The sequence below is a fragment of the Augochlora pura genome, chromosome 7 (assembly GCF_028453695.1).
Source record: "Augochlora pura isolate Apur16 chromosome 7, APUR_v2.2.1, whole genome shotgun sequence".
NCBI classification, from domain to species: domain Eukaryota; kingdom Metazoa; phylum Arthropoda; class Insecta; order Hymenoptera; family Halictidae; genus Augochlora; species Augochlora pura.
The window spans coordinates 27,908,749-27,934,305 of NC_135778.1; the positions used below are offsets into that span (position 1 = coordinate 27,908,749).

Sequence of the window (25,557 nt, forward strand, 5' to 3'; positions counted from 1 at the left end):
CGGAGAAGCGGAAACGATGTTTCGACAACGAGCTTTGTTTCGAGTCGATATCGCGATCGTTTCGCCGGCTGGAGATACTCGAAACCGAACGCGTAAGATGCACCCTCGACGCGGTCGAGAGCACGGGAACGCGGCGTGACCCACTTTTTCACGCGGAAGTGCGTGCAATTCCGGCGGTGATAAAGGAGCGACCGTACCGAGAGATAAGATTAGGCGAATTGGGACGGCTCGTCGAATTTGTCCCGTGGTTATTTAAATACGTGTTCGGTTTATCGATCGTTTAATCCATGTACAGTGAAACGATTATTCAAGCACATGTTTGGTTAAATGATTATTTAAATACACGGCCGTCTAAATGGATATTTAAGTAACTGCTCTTCGAAATGATTATTTGACTATGTAATCGTTTAAATGATTATTTAAATAATCGTTTAAATGATTATTTAAATGATCATTTGAATGGGTATTTAAATGACTGTTCTTCGAATTGATTGCTTACATGTTTGTTTCAGTAGCCATTTGAATACGTGTTCGGTTAGGTGATTATTTAAGTACATATTTATTTAAACGATTATTTGTGTACATGTTCACTTCAATGATTAGCTGAATAAATGATCATTCCAATGACCATTTGAATATATTTTCAGTTGAGTGTTTATTTAAATTATTTAAATACATATTTGCTCATACGATTACTTAAATACATGTTCGTTTCAGTGATCAGTTGAATAACTGTTTATATATATAACTGTCCATCTAAATCATTATTTAAGCAACAGTCACGTAATCATTTTCGTCACAGATTTGTTTAACCGGTTCCAGCAGACAGATTTCTCATTTCTCCCGGTCGTAAAATTTATAGCCGCTGCCGACGTGCGCGTAGAACGATAGGCGACAGGTCGGCATTAAAGGGTTTCGCAGTTTAATGGCGGAAAAATCGCAAGCTGACTCTAAAATATGAACGACAGTTCCCACGGGCAATCAATTTGTATCAATGATGGGACCGTGAAAGAAATATCGAATGGAAAATACAATATCCCCCGCCGCGACGTATAAAAATGGTCAAGGAGCGTGGACGGGGGCGGCCGGGCCGAGGAAAGTTAATCGGAAAACGTGATAGATTACCCATCCAAACAATCTCTCTTCCATGGTTGTCGGTCCTCTCGAGCCGCTGTGCAAATTTGCGAAACTCTCGTCTCGAGATAACGCCAAATAGAACGTCACGGTAAAACCGACGCACCTGTGCACGCCTCCGCAAGGAAATATTCACCTGCGATTAGCCGGAATTACAGCGAAAAGTCGCGACTACCGTTTCATGTGGCGCGACAAAAGTTGCGATCTCTTTCTACCGAGGCGAAGCTATTAGAATCTCATAGTACTGGTGCGCCGATCTTAAAAAATTGGTGAAAAGTCTATAAAGCTGTAGTTGATTTTTTTTTATAACCACTAGCAACTCGCAGCAAATTTTTTAATGTTTCCAAAGATATCTGAAATTTGCTGAAATTGGTTTTTCTATGTAGGGTAAAATTGAAATTAAAATTATTATAGTGCTGTATAATTGTTTAAGGATTCAAGACTTTTTTATATAATTACTAGCAACTCGCAGCAAATTTTTTAATGTTTCCAAAGATATCTGAAATTTGCTGAAATTGATTTTTCTATGCAGGGTGAAATTGAAATATTAGGTTGGTGCATATGAAATATCGGATTTTTAAGTGAGTATATAAAACCGTATATCTTTTTTCAAAAGCCGATAAGATATACAGTCTTATATACTCACTTAAAAATCCGATATTTCATATGCACCAACCTAATAAAAATGATTATAGTGCTGTGTGATTTTTTAAGAATCCATGATTTTGTGTTTTATTTATTCGTTTTACGTGATTATGTAAGAATATGGACAAATATATAGTTTCGTTGTATACATGTATACTTGTGTATCATTTACTATGTTTTATATGATTTTTGTATTTTATGTGATCACCTTACGGTGTGAAAAGAGAAAAATAATTGAAAATAAATGCCAGCTTAAAATGAACGTATATAGCATCACCACACTTATAAATATGATAAATAATTATATAGAGTATATAGATATAATAAATAATTATATAAAGGTATAGATTTAATAAATAATTACATAAATTATATAAATTATGATAAATATGACAAATAACTATATAAAGTGTACAGATACAATAAAGTGATCTATAAAATGCGCAGACATATAAATTATATAAATGACGATAAGTACGATAAATAATTGTAACAAATAAAATATACAGAAACAATAAATAATTATACAAACTATATAAAAGACTAAAAAATTTCAAAATAATGTTGCAAAGAATTCTGCACTAAACTTTTAAAACTATCTACACGGTGTCTCCCCGATTTCGACGGGTCTTGAGAAATTGGATTTTTGACCCTTTGCCCCATAGCATGTGGGCTATAGTCGATTCTGCAATAAACATTCCTGGCGCAAGAAGCCTCGTAAAACATGTCGGCCGCCGTCGATTCGGCGCGTTCCTGGGACAGCTTTCCGTTAACGAGCGATAACTGACGATATTAGCGCGGAACAGAGGACGAAAGGCAAACCGCGCAAGCGTTCCTTCGTATATCGACCCCACGACTATCTCCGCGGGCTGCTCTTTCACGGCTGGCAGCCCCGACGACTCGACTGTACGATTTGCTAACGATTATGCGCCATTCTAGTAATGACAGAGAGCGCGTCCGCGACTATTCCCACGGATTGAACGCCCTTATCGAGCCCTTGGCTCGCCAATCACGGCCACAATCACCGGCACAGACCGTTTTGTGACGCCATTTCACGCTGTTCCTTACAATTGTCGCAGCGATTCCAAACGCGCGCGTCTCCCGGCAAGCCAGTTCCGCGCGATCTCCGAGCACTTTTCTCGAAGCTCGGGCGACTCTCCGGCCGCTTTGTGCAGCTTTGGAGTAACCTCGTTTTCCTTGAACTTGAGGACCTCTGGCATTTTTCCAGGAGCAGGACCACCAGGAATCTTTTCCACAAGCTTCAAGGTGTTTAGAAATGTTTACGTTATTACGTTTAGACATTTCCTCTTGGAGAAGTGGGATATATTTTGAAATGTAATACCATTAGAATTTTGTTGAAGAGCTTTAGGACTCTCTGAAATGTTTTTATACAATCTTTAGAATCGTTGGGAATTTTCCTCGAGAGTTTTGAGCACCTTTGCAAGAGGTTCAGAGCCTGCAAGAATTTTTCAGAAGAGCTCTAGGACCCGCGGCGATTTAATACGACTCTATAATGTCTCTAGACGCTGTACCGTCCTGCAGAATTTTTTTTCAACAGCTTCAGAACCTTCGGGGAATTTTGTCCAACAGCTTTAGCACTGCCGGCAATTTTTCCATTAGCCATAAAACTTCCAGCAATTTCGAATGCTCGCGATAGCTATAGAAAACTGAAAAGCTCGCGACAGCTTTAGCAACTTTAAGCACGTTTCCCGGGGCTTTGGTAACTAAATGGGAGAGCTCGACGGCGAAGCTTTAGGAGGCCGTCAGTGGAGGCCATTTCCACGTCGGAATGGAATTCAATCATTTGTATATTTCATTCGGAAAACGGCGAAGGTGAACTGCGCGAATTGATCGTTCGACTTCCCCATGGACGTACGAACGGGTCCGTTATCGGGAAACCTGCGGCGAGTGACGGCGTCTCTGTCGGCGCCGTTGTAAATCGTATGGAAAAGAGTAGGCAACGAGGCCGACGCGGGATTTCAACTAATTTAATAGTTTACGCGAGCGAAGACAACTGCGCGACAAAGACCATTAGTTCGAGGCAGGAGTTTGCGGAACCCGGGGCTCGATTAAAGTTAATTTAACTTGGCCCCCACGCTGCGACGACTATCTTCGTCCGAGCTACGAACGCTGGCCATCCCGCTGCCATGTTTTAATGCCGATCGTTAACCAGCGGGGTGCTGGCACCTTTTTCACACGTCCGACCCATAAACAACAACGTTGTTGCGTTATTTTGTAATTCAAGGCTTGGTAGGCTTGCATGCAGGGTGGTGAATCCAGTTCCTGAGCTACAGTCACATAAGTATTCGTACCCTCATTGCTTATAAGAGATATCTGTTGAAATCAAGAGATGCATGTCAAATTTTCCAATAAACTTTTTATTATCTTATTTAATATGTTTGGATGTGACGAAAGAGGGAAAGTTTGGAGAAAGCCTAATACAGAACTAAACAGTGATTGGCTATTTTTTTAAGAATTCAGACAAATTCAAAATTTTAGCATTATTCCCTATCAATTGTACAGCACTCGTGTTTAATCAGTCAATCACTGTACTCGTAAATAATACGCTCGATAAAATCATTATATTTAAAAAAGATAAGCGTACTACTGCTAATTGATTAAAAACTATCGAGATTAAGTTATATAACATTGTGAGACTGTTCAAGTTGCCGATCCATAATAGCGATGCGCGAATAATCGCGGACAACTCGCCGGTTCGTTTCAATGGAGAATCAGCCCCTCGGGCGACGGTTCGATCGAGAAGTTGCTTAAAGAAAATCCGACGCCCCCCGTAAAATATCCGGGCGTCGCCTGGATGCAAATGAAAAGTGCCGGGGCGTCGAACAGGCTGGCTAGTTGCTTCTGGGACCGGTTTTATCTAGTTAAGGGGAGGACCGTGCATGATTCATGAGGATTTCGGGAAACCGAGCCCGGTTTCGCAGAGACCCGATAAGGCAGGCCTTTGATTATGCTCGGAGGTGTCTTCGTGATAGGTCAAACGTTATCGTCGACGCTAGACCGTGAATCCGGAGAGCGGTTTCTGAAGAGCAAAAAGAAATTACGAGCACTTCAATCTACAGAGAACAGTTCCATGGAACTCCGCCGAAATGGAATTACGGAGATAGCGAAAGCATTTCTGCCAACGAATTTAATGAATTCGTTTCGGTCATTTTTTCTGGACCACTTTAGCAATTTTTTTCAGGGGTTGTTGCACCTGCTAGATGTCAATGCAGCTTCAATGACCTTCCTCAGGGGCTTTCAGAGCGTTAAGAACTTTTATGGAACTTTGAGATGTGCTGATATTGGTATATTCTTTTAGAATTTTTTTGGAAGATTTTGAGGTGTGTAAAAATATTTTGCTAAGTTATTTTGGAATTTTTAAGATATTTAGGATTTTTTCCGGGAGCTTTGGAACCTTAAGGATTTTTTCCAGGCGCTTTGGAACCTTAAGGATGTTTTCCAGGAGCTTTGGGACCTTAAGGATTTTTTTTAAGGATTTTGGTGCATATAGAATATTAATACAGCTTTTGCAATTTTTCTATAAGCTTTAGAGCATGAAAAAATGTTTTCAAAAGCTTTCGGACCATCACAAATAGTTTTGTAAGTGCTGTAAGACATCTAAAAAATTTTCCAAGATCACTGAAGTCTCAAGGATTTTTCCCATGAACTTTCTCGCTTATAGAAAACTAATACACCATTTGAAATTTGTCCAAGAGCTTTAGAGCCCCCGCGAATTTGTTTCAGAAGCTTTAAAACCTATAGGAAATTTTCCCCGGAATATTTACGACCTCAAATTTTTCCCGCAGTCTTCGAGACCCATAGCGAGTTAATATAGCTTTATCTCCGGTGTAATAGGATTACAGGGGTGGCAGCAGTATTACATCGAATAAATTGAAGGAAATCGTTTCGCCAATTTTTCCAGGACAACTGTGTTCAACCCCTCGTGCCCCCGAAGTATCGACGAAGGGGGTTCGAAGCCGGTGTTCAGGACCGGCGGAATAGCCTTGCGCCGGGACCGACGTTTCCCTGTGTGAAACGCGACCCGTGGCCCCGAGGGGTTGATCTCGCCCTGGCGGCTTGTAATATCAACCCCTGGCTACCGCCCCGTGGCCGAAACTTGCCCCTGCCCTCTCCCCTCTTATCGTGCGATAATACTGCCTTGGCCGTGGCCCGCAGAAGAGGGCCGCCTAGGGCTGGCAAGCGATGCTGGGTATCGGTCAGCGGCCACGATAAAGGATGAAACGCCATTGTAGGTTGGCCAGGCCTCGCTCGAGGGTGGCTCCTTTGTCCCGGACGCGAACTTCCACGTACGTGTTATTGCGGCTGGATGGGATTTCTTCGGTTAACACCGTGAGAACGCCGCGGAATTTCTAGAGCGGCTATCAAGTGGCACAGAAACTGCGAATGTTCTGGGATTAGGGTGATAACGCGGCCTAGAGCAGGATCAAGAGCTTCGCAGGGTTCGCGGGGGATGTTTTTCTTAAATTTCACGATCCCTGGAGTGTTCCGGGAACTTTAGTAACTAGTGCTTGGTGTCCAGTCTTGATAGTCCACGGCAAAGTTTGGAGAAATTGGAGAATTTTAATTATGATTTCGAAAGAGCTTTTATAATTCTGAGAGGTTTTTACAGGAGATGTAAGTCGTTTGGGAATTCGTATAAGCAATGTGGGACTGCTAAGAATTTTTCCAGCAGCTTCAGGATGATTGAATAAGTTCTTAGAAGATCTTTTGGCTCGTCAAGAATTTTTCTATGGGAAGGCTTCAGGAATTTTTAGAAGGACCTCAATACTTCTTGGAACTTTTTAGAGTGCTTTCAGAACTTGTATAATAAATTGTTTCCAGGATCTTTAAGTCGTTTAGTAATTTTTAATGAACTTTAAGATATCCGAAAAATTTTCTAGAAGTTTTAGGAATTCTTGCTAGGACCTCAGGACCTCTTATAATGCCTCAAAGTGCTCTAGGACCTTTAAAATTTTTTTAGCACCATCAGGAGCTTTAATACTTTCAAAAATTACTAACTTTAAAAACTTTTAATTAAAAATTAAATTTAAAAAGTTTTAAGATATATGGGAATTATTCTTGGCACTTCAAGAATTTTTACAAGAACTTCAAGACCTCTTACAATTTTCTAAGTTACTTCAGGTTCCCAAACTAACTCTTGGAGAAGAATTTCTCCAAGAGTTTCAGGATCCATAGAAACGTTTCCTGGAGCTCTCTAAATTTTTCCCAAAGATCCAGGACCTTCACAATTATTTCCAACAACTTTAACACCTTTAATACCACTCCAAAAATATATCAAAGCTTTCAATGCCTTCGCGAGTCGTCAACCTTCGACACAACGTTCTGAAGCTCAACTGCTTGCAGCAGCTGTAGCAATTGCAAGAGCCGGGTACAACTGCTTGAAGAACTTCTACCGAGGCTCTAGTGACCTTGGTATCTGCAAGGGTCACGAAGATCTGGGAAGATATTGGATCCGAATTTTCCTGGCGGATTTCCGTGTGCTGCGGAACAGCCTGGAGCAATCTCGAGTACTTAGAACAACCTGAGGAAATCTATTCGGGTATCCGAGGGACCGGTTGAAACGCTGCGAAGCAAAGTGAATTGAAATGAATTGGAAGTGCGTCTCGCGGTGCAACGGAGGAAACCAATTGGGGACTGCCGGGCGAGAGAGATCCGGGCAAAGAAAAATATTATGTGCAAAGAGAGGAGAGCGTCGCCGAGCAAAGTAATGGCTTCTATTTCCGGGGAATCTCATCTGTCGCAATAGGGCGACGCGTTAATATGTGCGCCGGCTCTTTCAATATCGCGGCGAGGCTTTCCTTTTTCTGCTTCGCGTCGCGTTCGTCGTAACCGGCAAAGTGATCACTGGTTTGTCGATAAAAATTCAATTACGCCCCGCGGTGTCTCCTTTCGTATACAGGACTCGCGACCGCGCGATTTATGGTGTCGCAATGTTATCTCATCGTCTCTCTATTTCTCCCTCTTGGCTATATATGCGCCCGGGTCCAGGAGGGAGGGGGCAGAAATTTAATTAGCGGCGAATCATTTTGCCGAGGAAGCACCTTAGAAATTGAAACGGTGAATCGTATCGGCGAACGGCGGCGGCGTCGCCGCGTCGTCTGTTTCACGGTGTAGCGACCTGTCATCGCGTGGAACGAGCCCATCGCTTAGCGGTGTTTATCGTCTCGACGACAAGAGCGAACGGCTTATTAACCCGGGCTTTTCGACCGAGCGAGAGCTCCGGGAGGCGAGTCGCACGGCCCGAGGAGACACGTCCAACTATGTACCCGCATGCCGCCGTCACTTCTGCGCGACGATCTTCACCACAGACGTTCCTCAACTTTCGAACGTAATCTGAGCGTTCGGGAACGTAAATGTTGCTCTAGAAAATTTAGAAAAATTGTATTTCTCAATGTGAGGTGAGGGAAAGGGTTATTGTCTCGGTAAATGTTTAGCGATGTTCGAGAAATCGTAAAGTATTGCAAACTATGACGCATCCGCGAGGACAGTACCTTCAAGAAATTTTTTCAGTTGCTTTAAGAACCTCCATGAATCAGGATTCTCAGGATTCTCAATAATATTTCAGGACCTTTTGCAATATTTCAGAATCCTTTACAATTTTGTAAGACCCTATAGAAGATTGTTAGGACTATCTACAGTATTTCAGGACTCTCTACAATGTTTCACGACCATTTACAATGTTTCAGGAACTTCTATAATGTTTTAGCACACTTTCCAATACTTGAAAACCATCTATAATTCCGTTGGACCCTCTAGAAAATTGTTGGCACCCTTCATAATGTTCTAGGACTTCCTAAGAAATCTTTAAAACCGTTTAGAATGTTTTAGGATTCTTGAAAACACCCCATAACACCCACAACAGTTTCCATCGACGCGCACTTGCCGCTATCATTCGAAACAAACTCCGCCAATCTTGAACAAACTGGGGAAATCCTCGGCCAAGATCCACTAATACTTCCTCAATATTTAGCATCGCTCGGAATAATTCAGTCCGCGAAACTACGACTAAACAACTCGCAATGAACTCCATCGGACCTCATCAAACTCGGTGAAACCGCAGGCAGCCTCGTCAAACGCGACGAAGCCCATCAAAGCCGCATTAAACGCTCCGTTTTCGAAACCGCCTCTCGCCGCGCTATTTCAAATTTCCAGAAGCAAGCCGGCAGAATTTATCAAAGACCAAGCAACGGAAACTCGAAACACCTGTCCAAATAATCGAGGCACGTAGTAGTTTCCGGTAGCGGATGTCCTAAACGCAAACAGCTCGCCCATGAGACCTGACCGAGCCCGGCGTAGACGACAGGCCGAACTTTCCGAAGACTGTTTACACGCCGGGGCGGCGAGGAGACGGGCGATCGAAGGGGTTGGGAACAAAGCGAGAACATTCGGACGGTGGAGAAATGACGGGACAGCCGTCGGATAGCGGAAGGTCGAGGGAACAGGGCGCCCGGCGAGGAGCCGCGGGGAAGCGTAGAACCGCGGCAGCTGGCAGGGTTAAAAGCAACAGGCAGCCAATCAATAACCCTTCTGGCCGGGCTGCGTCTTCACTAACTTCGCAACGCTCCGCGCGGCAGGCTATATCCGCGGCAATATCCGTGAGAATTCTATTCCGCGGATCCAGATCGATTCAGCTTTCGCGGCGTGCCTTCGGAATCGTACAGGAAGCCAGGCGTTGCGGGCACGAGGCGGTAACGCGGCCACGATGGTCTACGGACGGATCGCTTGGACCGCATGGATTACTTCGAACATGCCGGATCGACGAGACTATATCTCTCGGTTGGGACAGTCCGGTTAAACGTCGCCGGCTGACGATTCTGTCCGAGCGATTACAAATATCATCGAGCGAACCTCGTCGAACTTCGACAGGCTCGAACAGAGCTCGGGTAACTTCGATGAACTTGATGTTGAACCCTTTGAAGTCGAAGCTATTTTAGGTGTGACGTCATTCTTGTGGTATCTTGTGTCTTTGTTGTATGGGACAAGGTGTATTTTATGCGTGTGATATTGATTCTTGTGACTCGTGCTAGTAGCTGCGCTTTTACTCGTTCGTTACGGCTGCAAAGTATAGTCTGCGTGACTTGCTATATAAGTATAATATATACGGGGTATATCAAAATCATTGTAACTCCGTGTAACGAGGGGTTCCTGAGGTTATTTGGAGTAATTTTACAGTACAATACAGTACAATAAGATACGATAAAATGTGATTTTTAATGTTATTTTGCACGACGTACTCGAATCAGTTTCGAATTTTCGCGGTCCTCCTCGATCGATGGTTCATTCCGTCTTTGGAATTACCCGCGGATCCTCGCGAATGCGGGTTTATCTGTCCGAGTTAGTCACAGTATGCTGATCCCCCTGGATACTTAGGTTAGCTAGCATTTCGATTATTCTCATCATTCTAGCCGCTTACGGTATCCCAGACGTGCCAAGCATGTTACCTATTATTTACCGATAGTTCTTCTTCTGATTGATATAATATGTGTCGTGACCTTACGACCTCTTCAGAGCTGAAGGAGTCTTTTTTAGGAACTCGAGTGCTTTCAGGAAATGTTCTTTAGGTGTTTTAGGACCCTCAACAATTTTTTAAGAGTTTAAGACCCTTTGAGGAATAGTTAGGATCCTCTAGAAAATTGTGAATACCATCTACAATGTTCTAGGACCTTCTACAATATTTTAAGAACCTTTAGAGAATAGTTAGGATCCTCTAGAAAATTGTTAAGACTCTCTACGATGTTCTAGGACCTGCTACAATATTTTAACAATCTTTAGAGAATAGTTAGGACCCTCTAGAAAATTGTTAGTACACGCTATGATGTTTCAGGACCCTCTAGAAAATTGTTAGGACTGTCTACAATAGTCTAAGAGCATTTGTAATGTTTCAGTACTCTCTAGGAAATTGTTAAGACCGTTTGAAAAGTTCTAGAGCCCTCTAGAAAATTATTATAGCTCTACAACGTCTCAGAACCCTCTATAAAATTTGTAAGGCCCTCTGTAATGTTCCAAGATTCTCTACAATATCGTTAGTACTCCCTATAAAATCGTTAAGACCCTTTTCAACATTCTAGGATCCCCTAGAAAATTGTTAAGACCCTTCACGATGTTTGAGGGTCCGCTAGAAAATTATTAGGCGCCTTTACAATATTCCAGGAGCCTCTACAGCATTTCAGGACATTGTTGAAAATTGTTATGACCCTTTAAAAATATCTAGAGCCCTCTAAAATATTATTGTAGCCCTACAATGTTTTAGGACCCACTAGAAAATATTTAAGACTGTCGACAGTGTTCCAGAATGTTTTGCAATATCGTTAACATTCTCTATAAAATCATTAGGAGTCTCTTCAACGTTTTAGGACCCTCTAAAAAATTGTTCAAACCCTCTAGAATGTGGCAGGACCCTTCAAATAATCTCTAGAATTGTTTATCAAATGTTTAACACGTTTCACCCAATCCTGAAAATGTTCAAAACCGTATGGCAACTCTTATAACTTAACAAACCTAACGCAACTCCTTCTAGATCATTATGCGTGTCATTAGACAACCCGGAAATCGACGGGAGCAGACTTCGGTGCATCTGTACCAGCACGACGGAGACAATGAAGAACGCGCGCACGGGACAAGCAATTAGGGAAGTTGTTTAAACTCACCGGGAGGGATGCGTCGAGTTGGCTCGCAGGTGGAACCAGCGACGATTGCGACCGAGGGTGGCTATCGATTTCCGAGTGTGCCCACCGACGCGACCCCGAACGTGTAAATTCGTCCGATAACGGGCGCCATAGAAAAACGGTACACCTGGCCGCGTTTCGGTATTTGTAAGGGGAATAGATTCGCCCGCCGCGATACGCTAGCTTTGAATGATGGAATGCCGGGGATTTTCAGCGCACAGGTGCGCACCGTCGTCGACCGGAAGCGAGGACCGCCTCGTTTATTCCGCGAGACTCGTCGAATCGACCCATCGGATTCGACGTGCTAGTGCTGATGATCAATTAGTGCCTCGATCTACGTAAATAGGTGAAATTCAGGCTCGGAACGAATTATCATCTGATAGATATACATCTTGTTACTAGACTCGTCGTTCGTCGTTTTCGTCGATCATTAATTTTCACTGCAGATTCTCCGTGTTTACGACAGGAACAAGTAAACAAAATGCAGAACGGTGAACGAAAAAGAATTACAGAATATCGATGTATTAAAATTGTCGGGAGAAGCGACACGTTTTTATTTGATTTCTATTCCCTTTGATCCTTTGATCAATTTTATTCCGGTGACAGATGAGAGTCGAGGATCAACGAGTGCTATTTTATTCGATATTATCGAATAAATATCCGATCGAATAAATCTGGAACTTCCGCGTTCGTCAGTAAGCGTTAGAAAAAATCGTAGGATAATCAGATTAGACTCATTTTGAAGAACAAATTCTCTGCTTTAATATACCGTAACATGTTTCTTGTTAAAAAATTTGTCTATGATATGGTGATTTAAAAATCACTGTCTAGAAAATATTCTGCTTTTCCCATGTTCAAACAATGGTCAATATTCACGTGAACATAATTCCGTTTAAAAAAATCGTAGGACATTCAAATTATTCTCATTTTAATCATTAAAGTCTCTGTTTTAAAACTCCATAACTCACCTTTTGTTATAAAATTTGTTTGTCATACAGCGGACAGAAAGCGTCACGCCAGAAAACACTACAAACTTGACACTGCTCGAACAGTAGTCAACATTCGCGTTCCTCGCGATTGTTTAAAAAAAGTCTAAGAACAATCAAACCTGGCTGATTTTAAACGTTGAAATCTTTACTTTCGCGTGTTACAGCACGTTTTCCATTAAATCGTATGAAATTTCGTTAATCCAGGATCATTAGAGACAACGCGGCGAATAAAGTATTACAGAACGATTCGCTACAGCGGAACGTCTTGCGCTCCGTCGAACAAGTTGTAGTCACAGTTGCCTCCACCTCCGTGCCTGATGCCGAAGGATGCTCGATTGAATCGTTCGTGTCGAGCAGAACTTACTTTGCAAATTTTGCGCTGCGGAAATTGCAACGCTCGCAGTCCCGGCGACGACTACAATGCCGGAACACTTGAGAGGCGACGCCTGCTCGTAACGGCACAATAGAATGAATTTTATCCAATTACCAGGAACCGGGGAAGACGCGCGATTACCAGGGATGGAATTCGTTAAACTTTTCGTAAGGCGTTCCTACGTTGTAAGCTGCTAATACCTGCTAGTCTGGCTTCGGCGACGGTGTCCTGCGAATTATAAATTAATCGCTGTCGCTCGTTATCCCGTCCGCGTTGATGCGACGACGAACCAACCGGGGGACGAGCGCCGTTCAATTTGTTATCACTTTCGAGCGTTCTCCGTCTCCGCCGTAAGAACAATATTTSCCAGTGATTTCTGCCGGGACGTGTCACGCGTCGATTGCTACACCCGACGTCCCGCTGGAGGGCTTCCAAAGGGGGGGGAGGGGGGGGGATGAGCAAAAATTGATGGCCGAAGCGGTATTATCCTTAGAGCAATATCCGATCCCGGAGGCGTCGCTTTTTCTCCTTTCACGTYGGATTCTTTCAGCTGGAAGATAAGCCGGGATTAACGCGGAAACTATTTCCAGTGATTCCGCCGGGTGAGCGGCGCAGCAAAGCGATGTCGCCAGGCCTAAGGTTACAACGGGCAGATAAGTCCTTTAATTGGAGGGTATTAAAAAAATTAGCTTCCGCCCGGGAGCCGACGCTCTACGCCAATGTTTCCCTTGGAGGAAATTAAGTGGCAGCTCGAGCGGTTACTGATTTAGACAGAAATCTGTCCATCGTTGTCACGTTTTGCGACACGATTTAACAACTTGACAAATATCGTTTCACAAAGGAAATATCGCTGTGAGCACGAGTGACACTTTGTAACGATCAATGGACATGCAAACTTACCAATGGGTGCCAAACATTTATGCAGGCCGGCAATGTTCCGTCTGACTTACCTGAAACAGAAATTGCGAGGGAATTATTTCAAATGCGTTTATATTTGCTGGCGGTAGATGACACAGATTTCTGTATTATTTACTGGCGATAAGGAAGAGACTCGCTTTGGTCTGACGCTAGATAGGTAGATCGCTTTGTTACCTTCTATTACCGGCGGTGATAAAGAAGGAATCTTCGTAGCCAGCTGAGCTGTGCTTTCACTGAGAAAATCATGGTGTTTACCTGTTCGCTGTCGGCGGACAGCACGAGTATGTTTCAGCTACGAATTACGCGCAATTTAAAGGTAGGGCTCATTGACACATTAATCCACTTTCCATTTTCTTAAAATAGAACAAACAAAGGTCGAGATAACCACTGATAAATATTCAAATTAGGAAACGAACCGTCTCGTGACGTTGCATTTGCCATTTCAAAGTTGTATTTAATTCCACAACAGCTTTATTAAAATTGAACAGTGTCTCATAACATTTTCTCGACACTCGAATACGCCTAGAAATTAATCTAATTTTCAATCTAATTTAATTAAATAGAATCGACGATACCAGACTAATAATTCCCAGTCGCCTCGCGTCTCGTTTTGTGAAACGAGGAGGTACTGATCGAACATGTTCCCCCGAGTATCAAACAGGAGTCAGCAAAATGTTGGCTGGGATCAGACCTGTCCTACCAGGACACCCAGCAGGCAGGGAACATAATCTTTCACTTAGGCGGCGACGGAATTGTTAGGGAACTCCATTTGGCCGCAGCTCTCGCGAGATTTTCCAAATCGTAATTTCGCGACGAGCTCCGAGGGCGAAGTTTTTGGTGGAATTTCGCAGACCATGGGGCTTTTGATATTAACACACGCGCGCGCGCTCGCTCGGAGACCAGCGACGAGGGTGGAACGCTTGGAATCAAGGATCACGTAGGGTTATGAGAGATGCTTGAGGTGTCGGGACGGATAGGAAAAAGGGGGGACGACCGAATGTTTAAGCGGGATGGATCGTCGGAGAATTGACCGGGCCTTTATTTATATCCGATTCGAGGATTTGTTGCCCCCGGTACGTTTCATTTGCGCGCAAATATCCGCTGACGTTTAATACGAATTTATTGCGAACATTTCCTACGGAATGCTCTCCGATCGGAGAGCGGGCGCCGCGTACGAGGGCAGAGACATTTCTCCTAAAATTTTATTGCGACGAGCGTTGATAAGATTTGACATTTTCCGAAAGAATTATCGCGGGTCGTAAAATTTAGTAAATACCGGAGCCAGTGATTACAAAATTCAGAATATGTTCATCGACGGTAAATCGTGCTTTATTGTACTGTCGACTGGTTTCCCGAAATTTTCCATGGAATATGAAATTTTTATAGGAACCTAAATATTTTTGTCGTAAAGTATGATCTGTTGGCTTTCATTTGGCGTATTAAAGGTTTAGGAATCTCCGTGGGAAAGCATTGGAAATTCTTTTCGAAACTTCTCTATTTCTATAGAACTCGTTTTCGGGAACTATCAGCTGACTTTTATTAATTTTTACTATTATATCGAATTTTTCTATAATTTTAAAGGTATTTATTGTAAAATATGATCTTTTTAGCTTTCGTTTGCCCGTGTTAGAACTTTATCCGTGGGTAAGCATTGGAAAATTATTTCGAAGCATCTTTATATCCATACATCTTGTTTTCTGGAGCTATTGGCTGATTTTTATTAATATTCGCCACGATATTAAATTTTACTATCATCTTAAAGATATGTATCATAAAGTACAATCTTTTAGCTTCAATTTGCTATATCAGAAATTGAAAAATCGCCATGAGAAAGAACCGAGAAATTATTTCAATGTCCCATACAAATAGCAACGAGCTTTACGCGTCGCTCATAAAAATAAATAGAAAATCCAGATTCCGACATTGTTAAATTTTCACATTTTTATCAGTTCGTCTCTTTGTTCATATCCGCCTTGATCCTTCCTGGTCGCGGCAATCCCGTAACAAATTTCGCGTCGACTCAGCGATTTCGTTCGTTTCACCGTGTATAATATAGTCGTTGCCGTAGAAAGTATATTTTCATTCTTTTAATGGCGGTAGGTATTATGCAACGCGGTCGCTTTGTTTCGCGGAGAATGCTAGCAACAAAGTTTTCCGCTCGTTTAACAATGCAGTTGAATTATTTTTAATTCGTTCCCCACGGGATCGGGACCGTGATTACCGTTGGACGCGGTAAGAATCGCGCGCCGAGCTCGAATTAAATCGCATGCCCGCCGAAATCGTTAATCGCGCCGAATCAATTAACAGGAATTCGCAGCGTCCGTTAACAGCGGGATCAATGTCGTCGTAACGCTCTCGTATTTTCGTACAAAGAGTATCGAACGCGAGATTCCAGTAATTCGGCGCGGCCGGGGTCGCCGTAAGCGTTCCGGTCACGATTACAAGACTACTCGCTCGGCATTTAAATAAAAGCCTGTTGTAAGACCGGGCCGCTTATTTCATAGTAATTAGTTTCCACTTCGCGAAATAGTCGCGTTTCAAACGCGGCCCGACACGCGAGCGTAATTAAACCGGAAGCGACAATATCGCGAGTGGGAATTGTTAGAAACTGCGCGTTGCTTCGCATGGAAATTCCATATCGTCGGCCGGCTGTTTGTTCGACAACGTAACAGCTAATAATCGAGTGCGTTAGAACTATAGCGGCACAGTTGAGTTGACTGTTGACTTGTTTACGAATATGTGATCTACGCCTATCGTTACATTAAAAAGACGACTGTCGAATAAATTGTAAAACTGCTTGGAATTAACTTACACTCCAAACTACGTTGATTGATTCGTCTAGAAAACGATACGCTTCAAATCACTTGTAAAGCGTTTGAAAATTTCTATTACTTACGATTAATATTTATGATAACTAAAACCTATAGAAGAATTGCAATTAACTAAAGGGCATATTTATTTCAATCAAGTACTTCGAGCTTGCGTTGCCGAATGAATACGTGAACAACCTGTGGTCTATTTATAAACCCAATGAAATATGCAGTAGCAGGAAGATAAATTGATCTCGCCGTTTCGAATCGGTAAGAGCGCGAGTTGACACACGCGCGGCAATCAACGTGTCGGAGCCGCAAATCATGTTTCTAATCGGCCGCGCGGGGAAAGAGAGTTCAGCGGCGAGACTATCGCCGGCTGTGTCCGCGACTCATTTGGACGCGATCAAAGATTCAGGCGTCGAAAGAATTCCACACGGTCGCCGAGACGAACGGGACCGCGGCTCTAGGCGGAGCGATTTGCAAGCTTAATGGCGCAGAAAGGAGCATAGTTACCGTCGTGCACCGTCTTCGCTCGGGTGGCGCCGTGAATTTTTACCCGGGGCAGGCCCGCGAGGAGGCCTGCCGATCAATTCTTAAGCAAGCATTCGCGATACACCTGTGTGTACACGCTCACCTGCCGGCAGGTTGATGACTGCCGTAAAACAGGTCGATACTAAGCCCGTAACTGCATTGCAGACAGGCCGGCCAACCTATTCGACAAGTGCGACGCGAGTTTTCACGGATATCCGGTCTCCGTTCCGCGAAACTTTTTTTCCCGGCAGCGTACAGGAAGCGGCGGCTATACAACGTGACTGTTAGTCGTCGCTTCACCCACATCGTAACTTTTTCTTGCGTCAAAGACTCGTGGCAGACGTGGTTCGCACGGAAGCGAAGCATAGTCTGCGCTTAAATTACCGTAATTCACTTTTCGATATATAGATATATATATTCATGCATGTTGTCTATGCGGTTTGTACGCGTAGACTATATGTAGACTGTATGGGTTAAACTGGTCCGACCAATGGTTAACCTATTCCCCTGGCCAGATGTGCCATTAACGTACTCCGCTTGTCTGAGATGTGAACGACCTCGGCTACGTTTGTAGAGAAGCGGTTCGTCTATATTGGATGGTATATGGCACACCTGTTCTACTTGTTTAAACAGAGACTGGCCTGTTCTATTTGTCTGATCGGATATTTTACTGGAGTAACACCTGGAATTACTTGTCTGATGAGTAGAACTATTCTTTTTAGTAAGATAATCTCGGGAATAGTGTTCGTGTCTGATTATTGATCTATCCGTTCTACTGGTGTGGGTAGTTATTAATCATTTGAGTTGTCTGTATGGTAATCTATTTATTCTACTCGTCTGATTAGTGACTACCTATTCCACTTGTCTACCTAGGGATCTATCTATTCTACTTGTCTGAGTATTGATCACCCATTCAACTTGTCTAACTAGTGATCTATTTATTTTATTCGTATGATCAGTGTTTACCTGTTCTACTCGTCTAACTAAAATTATCCAGTATATTTGTCTAACAACGATGTATCTATGCTACTCGGCTAACTAATCATTATCTACTCCACTTGTGTGACTAATAATCTACCTATTCTACTCGTTTAACAAGTGATTCTTATCTAGCTAGTGATTTAACGATTACCCATTATTCTTGTCTGATCAGTAACGTTTTTATTCTACTTGTCTGATTACTAGAAAACTAGCTCTCCTTGTCTGACTTGTAAGATACTTATTCTCCTTGTCTGAATGGTATCGCTGTCTGTTCATAGAGCTATTGTCCTTGTATCGTCAGTGATTTTCTTATTCTACTTGTCCGACTAGTAGAATGCTAACTCTCCTTGTTTGATTTGCAAGGAACTTATTCTCCTTGCCTGACTAATGCTAGACATATTCTTCTTGATTGAGTAGTAACACAGTGCCAATACTCCTGATCTGTCTGTTCATAGACTTATTCTCCTTGTATGATCAGTGACCATTTTACTTGTCTAACTAGTAAAAAACTTGCTCTCCTTGTTTGACTTGTAAGGAACTGATTCTTCTTGCCGGACCAATGCCAGACGTATTCTCCTTTTCTGTCCAGTAACATGCTACCAATATTCCTTGTCTGACTATTTATACACCCATTCCCCTCGTCTAACCATTAACAGACTAATGTACCCAATAAACGCCGGATCTGTTTCCTACGTTTACAACGAGATTAAACAACGCCTGCCCACTTTCTACCAGAGCGAACCGTATCGACACTTCGTGTACTCTGACTTCGGACATTCTGCTTTCCCAGGCTCACCCACACCGGTCCCTCTAGTCGCGTAAATTTACGGCAAGCCGGGCGATAAAAGTGGAGTCGCCGGTTCGCCGAGCACGACCTTCGTCGGTGTTAACTGACGGGAAACTTTTTGGTCGAAAAAAAAAAAGGTCGACCGGACGCTACAGACCGGAGGAAACACAGTCTCGTTCCGCTTCCCAGTTCTCCCGCGGTGAAATTTGCAGGTCGTCCAGATACGCCGCCGTGAAAAATTTTGCAAAACCGTTTCCGTGCACGACACCGTTGATAAGGCAATTTTCCAAGGAGTCGTTCGATCCGTCCCGCTGTCCGCTAATTAATTGTTCTTTCGCCTGGACCAGCCACCGGGGCCGGATCCGCGCGCGCATAACGTCGCGTTTAATTTCAGAACGGGATTATTATTCCTTTAATAATAACGCGAACCGCGTGCGTTCGGGTTACATTAAAGTGGCCGCCTGGCGTCCGTAGCTCATTAAGAACCGTAACGTTAACGAAGTTGTTGGTGTCAGCGTAGCGTAACGGGGTCCGACATGGCCGCCAATAAAATCCGACGCGACGCCCAAGTCGCCGGAGCTTCAAACGGTCGTAGAGGGCCACCGTTTATTTTCTTTCTCTTCTTTTTTTTCTCCGTTTCCGCGTCGCGACTGCCGGCAACGACGAAAGTGGAACGAGCGAGGAGTGTAACTGCCGCTAAATTATTCGACCGGTGCAGTCATAAACGGGAATATTAAACGGGCTCGTAAAACGCCGGCCGGAGGGATGGGCGGGGCGGAGAACTACTACCGCAGAGAATGGTCAATTTTTAGATGGCTCGCAAACAGGCTGGCCACCTTTGACCTGCTAAATGAATGACGACGCTATGGAGTAGACTCTATGGAATGGTATACGAAACGCGTAGAATGAGTGGTGGTACGAGTGCAGGAAAGAGGTCCGTAATAAGGCAGACAAGTAGATCAAGTAGTTCATAAGTCGGACGAGAAAGGTGGGAAAGATCCGTCGTGAGTCAGGTATGTAGAAGAGGTTCATGGTAATGTAGACAAGTAGATCAGCTAGTTCATAAGTCAGCCAAGTGAAAAAAGTTCGTCGCAAGTCAGGCGTGTAGAAAAGGTTCGTGTTAATGCAGACCGTTCATTAATCGATGCAGGAAAATCAGGTAGTTCATAAGTTAGGAAAAAAAGATGGAAAAGGTTAGGCCTAAGTCAGATATGGAGAAGAGATTCCTGGTAAGGCAAGACAAGTAGATCAGGTGGGTCATAAGTCGGACGAAAAAGGTGGAAAAGGATCGTCGTAAGTCAGACACAAAGAAGAGGTCCTTAGTAAGGCAGGAAAGTAGATCAGGTAAACCATTAGTTGGACGAAAAAAGTTCGTCGTAAGTCAGACACGTAGAAGAGATCCATGGTAAGATAGGCAAGTAGATCAGATAGTTCATAAGTCAGTCAAGTGTAAAAGGTTCGTCGTAAGTCAGCCGTGTAGAAAAGGTTGGTGCTAAGGGGGACAAGTAGATCAGATAGTTCATAAATCAGCCAAGTAAAAGAGGTTCATCACAAGTCAGGCATGTAGAAGTGGTCGGCAATAAGGCAGACAAGTAAATTAAATAGATCATAAATCAGCCAAGTAAAAGAGGTTTATCATAAATCATACTTGGAGAAAAAGTCGACGATAAAGCAAACAAATGTAAGATAATAAATTATACAAGTAGTTACGGTAATTGATAGTCAGCCAAGGCTTGCAGGTCAACCATGTGACAAACTCGTGGCGCAAGTTTATAATAATTCAGACAAAGAAAACAAAGCATACGAGTACAATGAATCACCTACTCATTGAACAAGGAGAATCGTTCATTAATTGGACCAGAAGATCAGCTCGGCTACGTTTCGGACAAGTAGAAGAAGCTCTTCGAGCGTCGAACAAGTGGAAGAAGTCTTTCAAGCGTAATACGAGTTGCACGAGTGGTCTACAATGGCAGAACAGGTCAGTCACATCTGAGACGAAGGAAATGTAGTCCATATTTCAACGCATAAATAAATCTGACATATATCTTGCCATTTTCGTCGCATTACTCTACGAAGGGAGATGATAAATTTGCGGAGTTCTTGATCTAAAAGACTTCGGATTTCGGAGAGGGGGGTCGGGAAGTATGAAATAGTACAATGAACTGAATCATAATGGAAGACCGTTTTAACGCACTGCGAGCCAAGCATCTCCGGCCGCCATTTATCTGCGGCTAAAAAAAGGCATTCTGGCAGCACCATTAATCAAATCCTTGTGGCACCTGTTGAGGACCGGTGGTAGCGGCGTTCCCAAGGACCATGTTACCAGACCGACGTATCTTCTTGACCGACAATACGGACCGCGGTCGGACCTGCCGTGCACGCAGATGCCCTGAATTAATATACTAAATGGATCTCTCGCGCGCCGCTATCGTGGATCATCGGCAAACACTGAGGTTCGCTGATAGGGGTTTACCGGTCCGGTTCTGGCCAGTCTCTCCCGGGGTAAATGTTTAATCAACGCTCATTCCATGTCATTCAATCACCCCGTCCGTTATTACAACGACCGCTGATTAGGCGTGCGACGATGGTCGCCGTCGTGCGTCTGCGCGCGACGCGTTCCCCCTTCGTTATTCGGCCGCGAGGTTGACAATTCGCCGCTCATGGAAACCAAAGTCCGTCGAATCGAGACCGACCAAACAGCGATGGAAAATCATGGACTGTTCTGCGGCGAACAAACTGATTTCGTCCAATCGTGCCGGACAATGGCCGCGTCGATCGTGCGCGATCGTTAGAGTACACGAGAGCTTAACGCTAATTTATCCGCGCGACTTGGGGCACGCGGCAGATTATTCCATAGAAATTCAGTCGCAGGACGCGTATGCGTCCCGGTTGAAACGTGCGCTCGGCGAATTAATTCCCGCTGAATTTAACCGAAATCACGATTCGTTGCTCGCGAGATCTGGAGCAGCTGCGAGGTAAACGGTGGGACGATTTCATTTACCGAGATCGAAATCTGAGATTTATGCAAATGTTTATGTGGCAGTGGTCTCTACTGCGAGGATTAACTGTGGCTCCGGTACGGTGGATTATATTTGCAATTGATCTCATCGCCATAATAGGACGGAAAAGTCTGTTTTGCTGGTGCACGGTGTGGGAAATAGAATAGTTGGGTTGTAAGTCGGCCGGGAGAAAAATGGAAAATACGTTGGTCCGGGGAAAAGTTCATCGTAAGATGGACAGGAAAACAAGTCTGTCGTAAATCCGACAAGAGACCAAACCTGTCTTGACTTAGACAAGAGCACAAATCTGCCATAAGACGGACAAAGAAAAAGGATAATAATTTAGACGGGAAAACGAGCCTGTCATAATTCAGGCAGGAGACCAAGTCTGCCACAAATTGGACAAGAGGACCAGTCTGCCATTACAGACAGAAGATATTTTTATAAGAAAAAACAAAGAACAAGACTACCATAATTCTGACAGGAGAACAAGTCTGCCTTATTTCTAGCAAAATAATACGAGTCTTCTATAACTCAGAAAGAAGAACAAGACCATTATAAATCGAACAGTACAACAACTCTGTCATAATTCAGACACGAGGACAAATCTGCTGTAAATTGGATCATAGAACAAGTCCGTCGTAATTGAGACAGGAAAACAAGTGTGTCATAATTCAGATACAAGGACAAATCTGCTGTACATTGGATCATAGAACAAGTATGTCGTAATTGAGACAGGGAAACAAGTGTGTCATAATTCATACAGAATAATTAGTCTGTCATAATTCTGACAGGAGAATAAGTCTGTCATGATTCTAACAGGAGAACAAGTGTCTTAATTCCAACAAAAGAACCATTCTTCTATAACTCAGACGGGAGTACAAGACCACCATAAATCGAACAGTACAACAAGTCTGTCATAATTCTGACAGCAGAGCAAGTCTACCCTAATGCAAGCAGAAGAACAATGCTCTATAAATCAGATAGGAGAACAAGACCACCATAAGTCGAACAAAAGAAACAGCTAGTCGTAAATCAGACACGAGAACAAATCAGCCAAAACTCAAACAGAAGAGCAAGTCAATCGCAAGTCAGAAATGGGAATAAGTCGATCGCAAATCGAACAGGGGAACAATTCTGTGATAATTCAGACAAGGAGACCCCATCTACCATAATTCATACAAGTATACCAGACCGTTCATAAGTCAAGGAGCATGGTTCAACGATTTATCACGAAAGTGATGCGACTCAGTCATAAGTCAGTCGATTTTAATGGTATGCATTGGAACGCATGAATTATTCTCTGCAACTGCAGCAGGAACTAGGACAATACGCACAATATCTCGCTCACGTTAAAACGCTTTGCGACATCTGTTTACGAGCTCACGGCGGCCACTTCGGACGGCGTTGCGTGTACACGACCTGCAAAAAAATTTATCGTGCTCTCCGCGATACACATTCGCCGGGACACGGTTTGAATATCGGACGACGCGATAACATCCGGTGACGTATCGATTTTTTCGTATCAAATTTCCGAACAATGACGCGGGACGCATAAGCGGGAAACGAGTGCCGTCCGGTCTGATATTTATATTTTTCGATTCGACGCGGCTCGACGCGAATAAACCGTGCGCGCTATGCATCATCCGCCGATTATGTCCCTCGTCGGCGATCAAAGAATTATGTTCTACGACAACCACGGTGCCCGCCGCGTTATTGCGTTATAAACTGTACCCGTTAACGGCCGCCGGCTGTAAATCCCGCGCTTTCTTCGTGATCTCGTTAGTTTTAACGGCAACAAATTTTTCACCAGATTTATTGCTGTCCGGCCACTGTGGTCCGCCGTCAGGTATCCTCCCCTGGATATTCCTTGCGAGCGACCTGCGTCCAAGATAACTTCCCCGCGAGAGCTTCGCCACGTGCAGCCAGCCGGACGTCGCCGGAAAAATGTTAACAATATATCTTGGCCAGCCGCGTCCGCCGTCGCACTCGGCAATTTCTCAAGAAATAATCTCCGGCCGATCGTTTAATCCGCGCGAAAGATTCCGCGTCGCGGCGTGAATTCGATGTTACGGAGACGCGAATCGAAGCGCGCCGAAACCGTGGCCGTGATTCGCGTAGGACCACATGCGCGGCTAAGATTAGAATCTAAGCCACGCGGCCCGACCTTGCCGAGATTAGAATCAATAGCTTGGCCAAACAGTTTCGATCGCACCGACCCGACAATTATCCGACGTTTCAATCGGATCGAACTCGTACCCAGGCCCTTCGGCATTTCGAACACGTCCAACGGCCTAGGCGGCGTCGCGACGGGAATGTAAAGTAATAGACGTCTGACCAGATATCGACTAGCGCCACTTCCACTTTCGCCGCGTACGTGCTAACGAAAAAAAGCTGAATTCCCACATATCCGGGAAAGTATTGCCCGAGCCGTTGCCAGCGTCGCATTCACGCATGGTCGATAGCTCTGCCGCCGTTGCAGCCGGGGGGTTAATAAACGCTAAAGTGGTTTCGTGCTTCTTCGACGAAGTACGAACTAAAAAGCGCGAGTAATGATACGTTGCGACGGTCGCTCTGGTGGCGGCGTTATTATCAGACACGTAGTCGCAATTTTATTGCGATGGGGAACCGAACAAAGTAACTCGGTATAGCCGCCTGTAGAGACGATGCAGGTGCACGCGGGACGAGGAGTGGAATGGCCAAACATCAGGCTGAAGTACGCACGCTTTTAGTCGTCCTGGTGGATCGAGTCAATCATAAGTTGAACGGGGGAGACGGTCAAATCGGGTGCCGGCCGAGAGAATGTGTGCTGGATTAATCGGATAAGTGGTGCATTATGAGATGGGCAAGGAAAGGAGTAAGTTATAAGTCAGACGAGAGTGGTACATTGTAAGTCAGACAAGTGAGGAAGGTACGTTGTAAGTCGAGTAAGTGAACGAGGTACAGTGTAAGTCGGACAAGTGGAAGAAGTGCATTATAAGTCAGGCAATTGATAGAGGTGTATTATAAGTCGAAGAAATGAGGGAGTTTCATTTTAGGTCAGATAAGTGAAAGAGGTATAGTATAAGTCGGACAAGTGAGAGAGGTGCAATATAAGTCTGGTAAGTGGAACAGATATATTATAAGTCGGTCAATTAAATGAGGAGCACAGTAAGTCAGAAAAGTGGAACATATATATTATAAATCGGACAATATAATCAGGGACACAGTAAGTCAAATAGGTGGAACAGATATATAATAAATCGGACAATATCATCAGGAAAACAGTAAGTCAGACAGTTAATAGTACATCGCCATGATCAGCCAGTCAAATAGAACATGTCCATTCTGGATGAAACAAGTACTATATGTATTATAAGTAGTACAGAAAAATGAAATGAGATTTAGTACATGTACACTGGAATCCATACAAGTAGGACCTGTTTGTCACGAGACAAACAAGTACTAATACATATCCATTACAAACCAGACAAGTAGAACCTGTTCAACACAAGTCAGACATGTAGTACATCCCCATCACTTGTTAGACAATTAGGTGCAGCTTGTCACAAATAAGACAAGTAATACTACGTGACAATGTCAAGCCAGACAAAAGTAATGCATCTCCCACGCAATTCAACCTACTACGCCTGATCAATGATAACTAATCTTCATAATAACTTTAAAGAAGATATGAAAGATTCCAGCACGTGAATATTAAA

The 25,557-nt window shown here is 43.8% G+C and overlaps 1 pseudogene; it reads left to right on the top strand.

Moving 5' to 3' along the window:
* The window catches only part of LOC144471973 (uncharacterized), a 33,996-nt pseudogene extending 22,223 nt beyond the window's left edge, over positions 1-11,773 (top strand).
* The last annotated feature ends 13,784 nt before the right edge of the window (positions 11,774-25,557 follow it).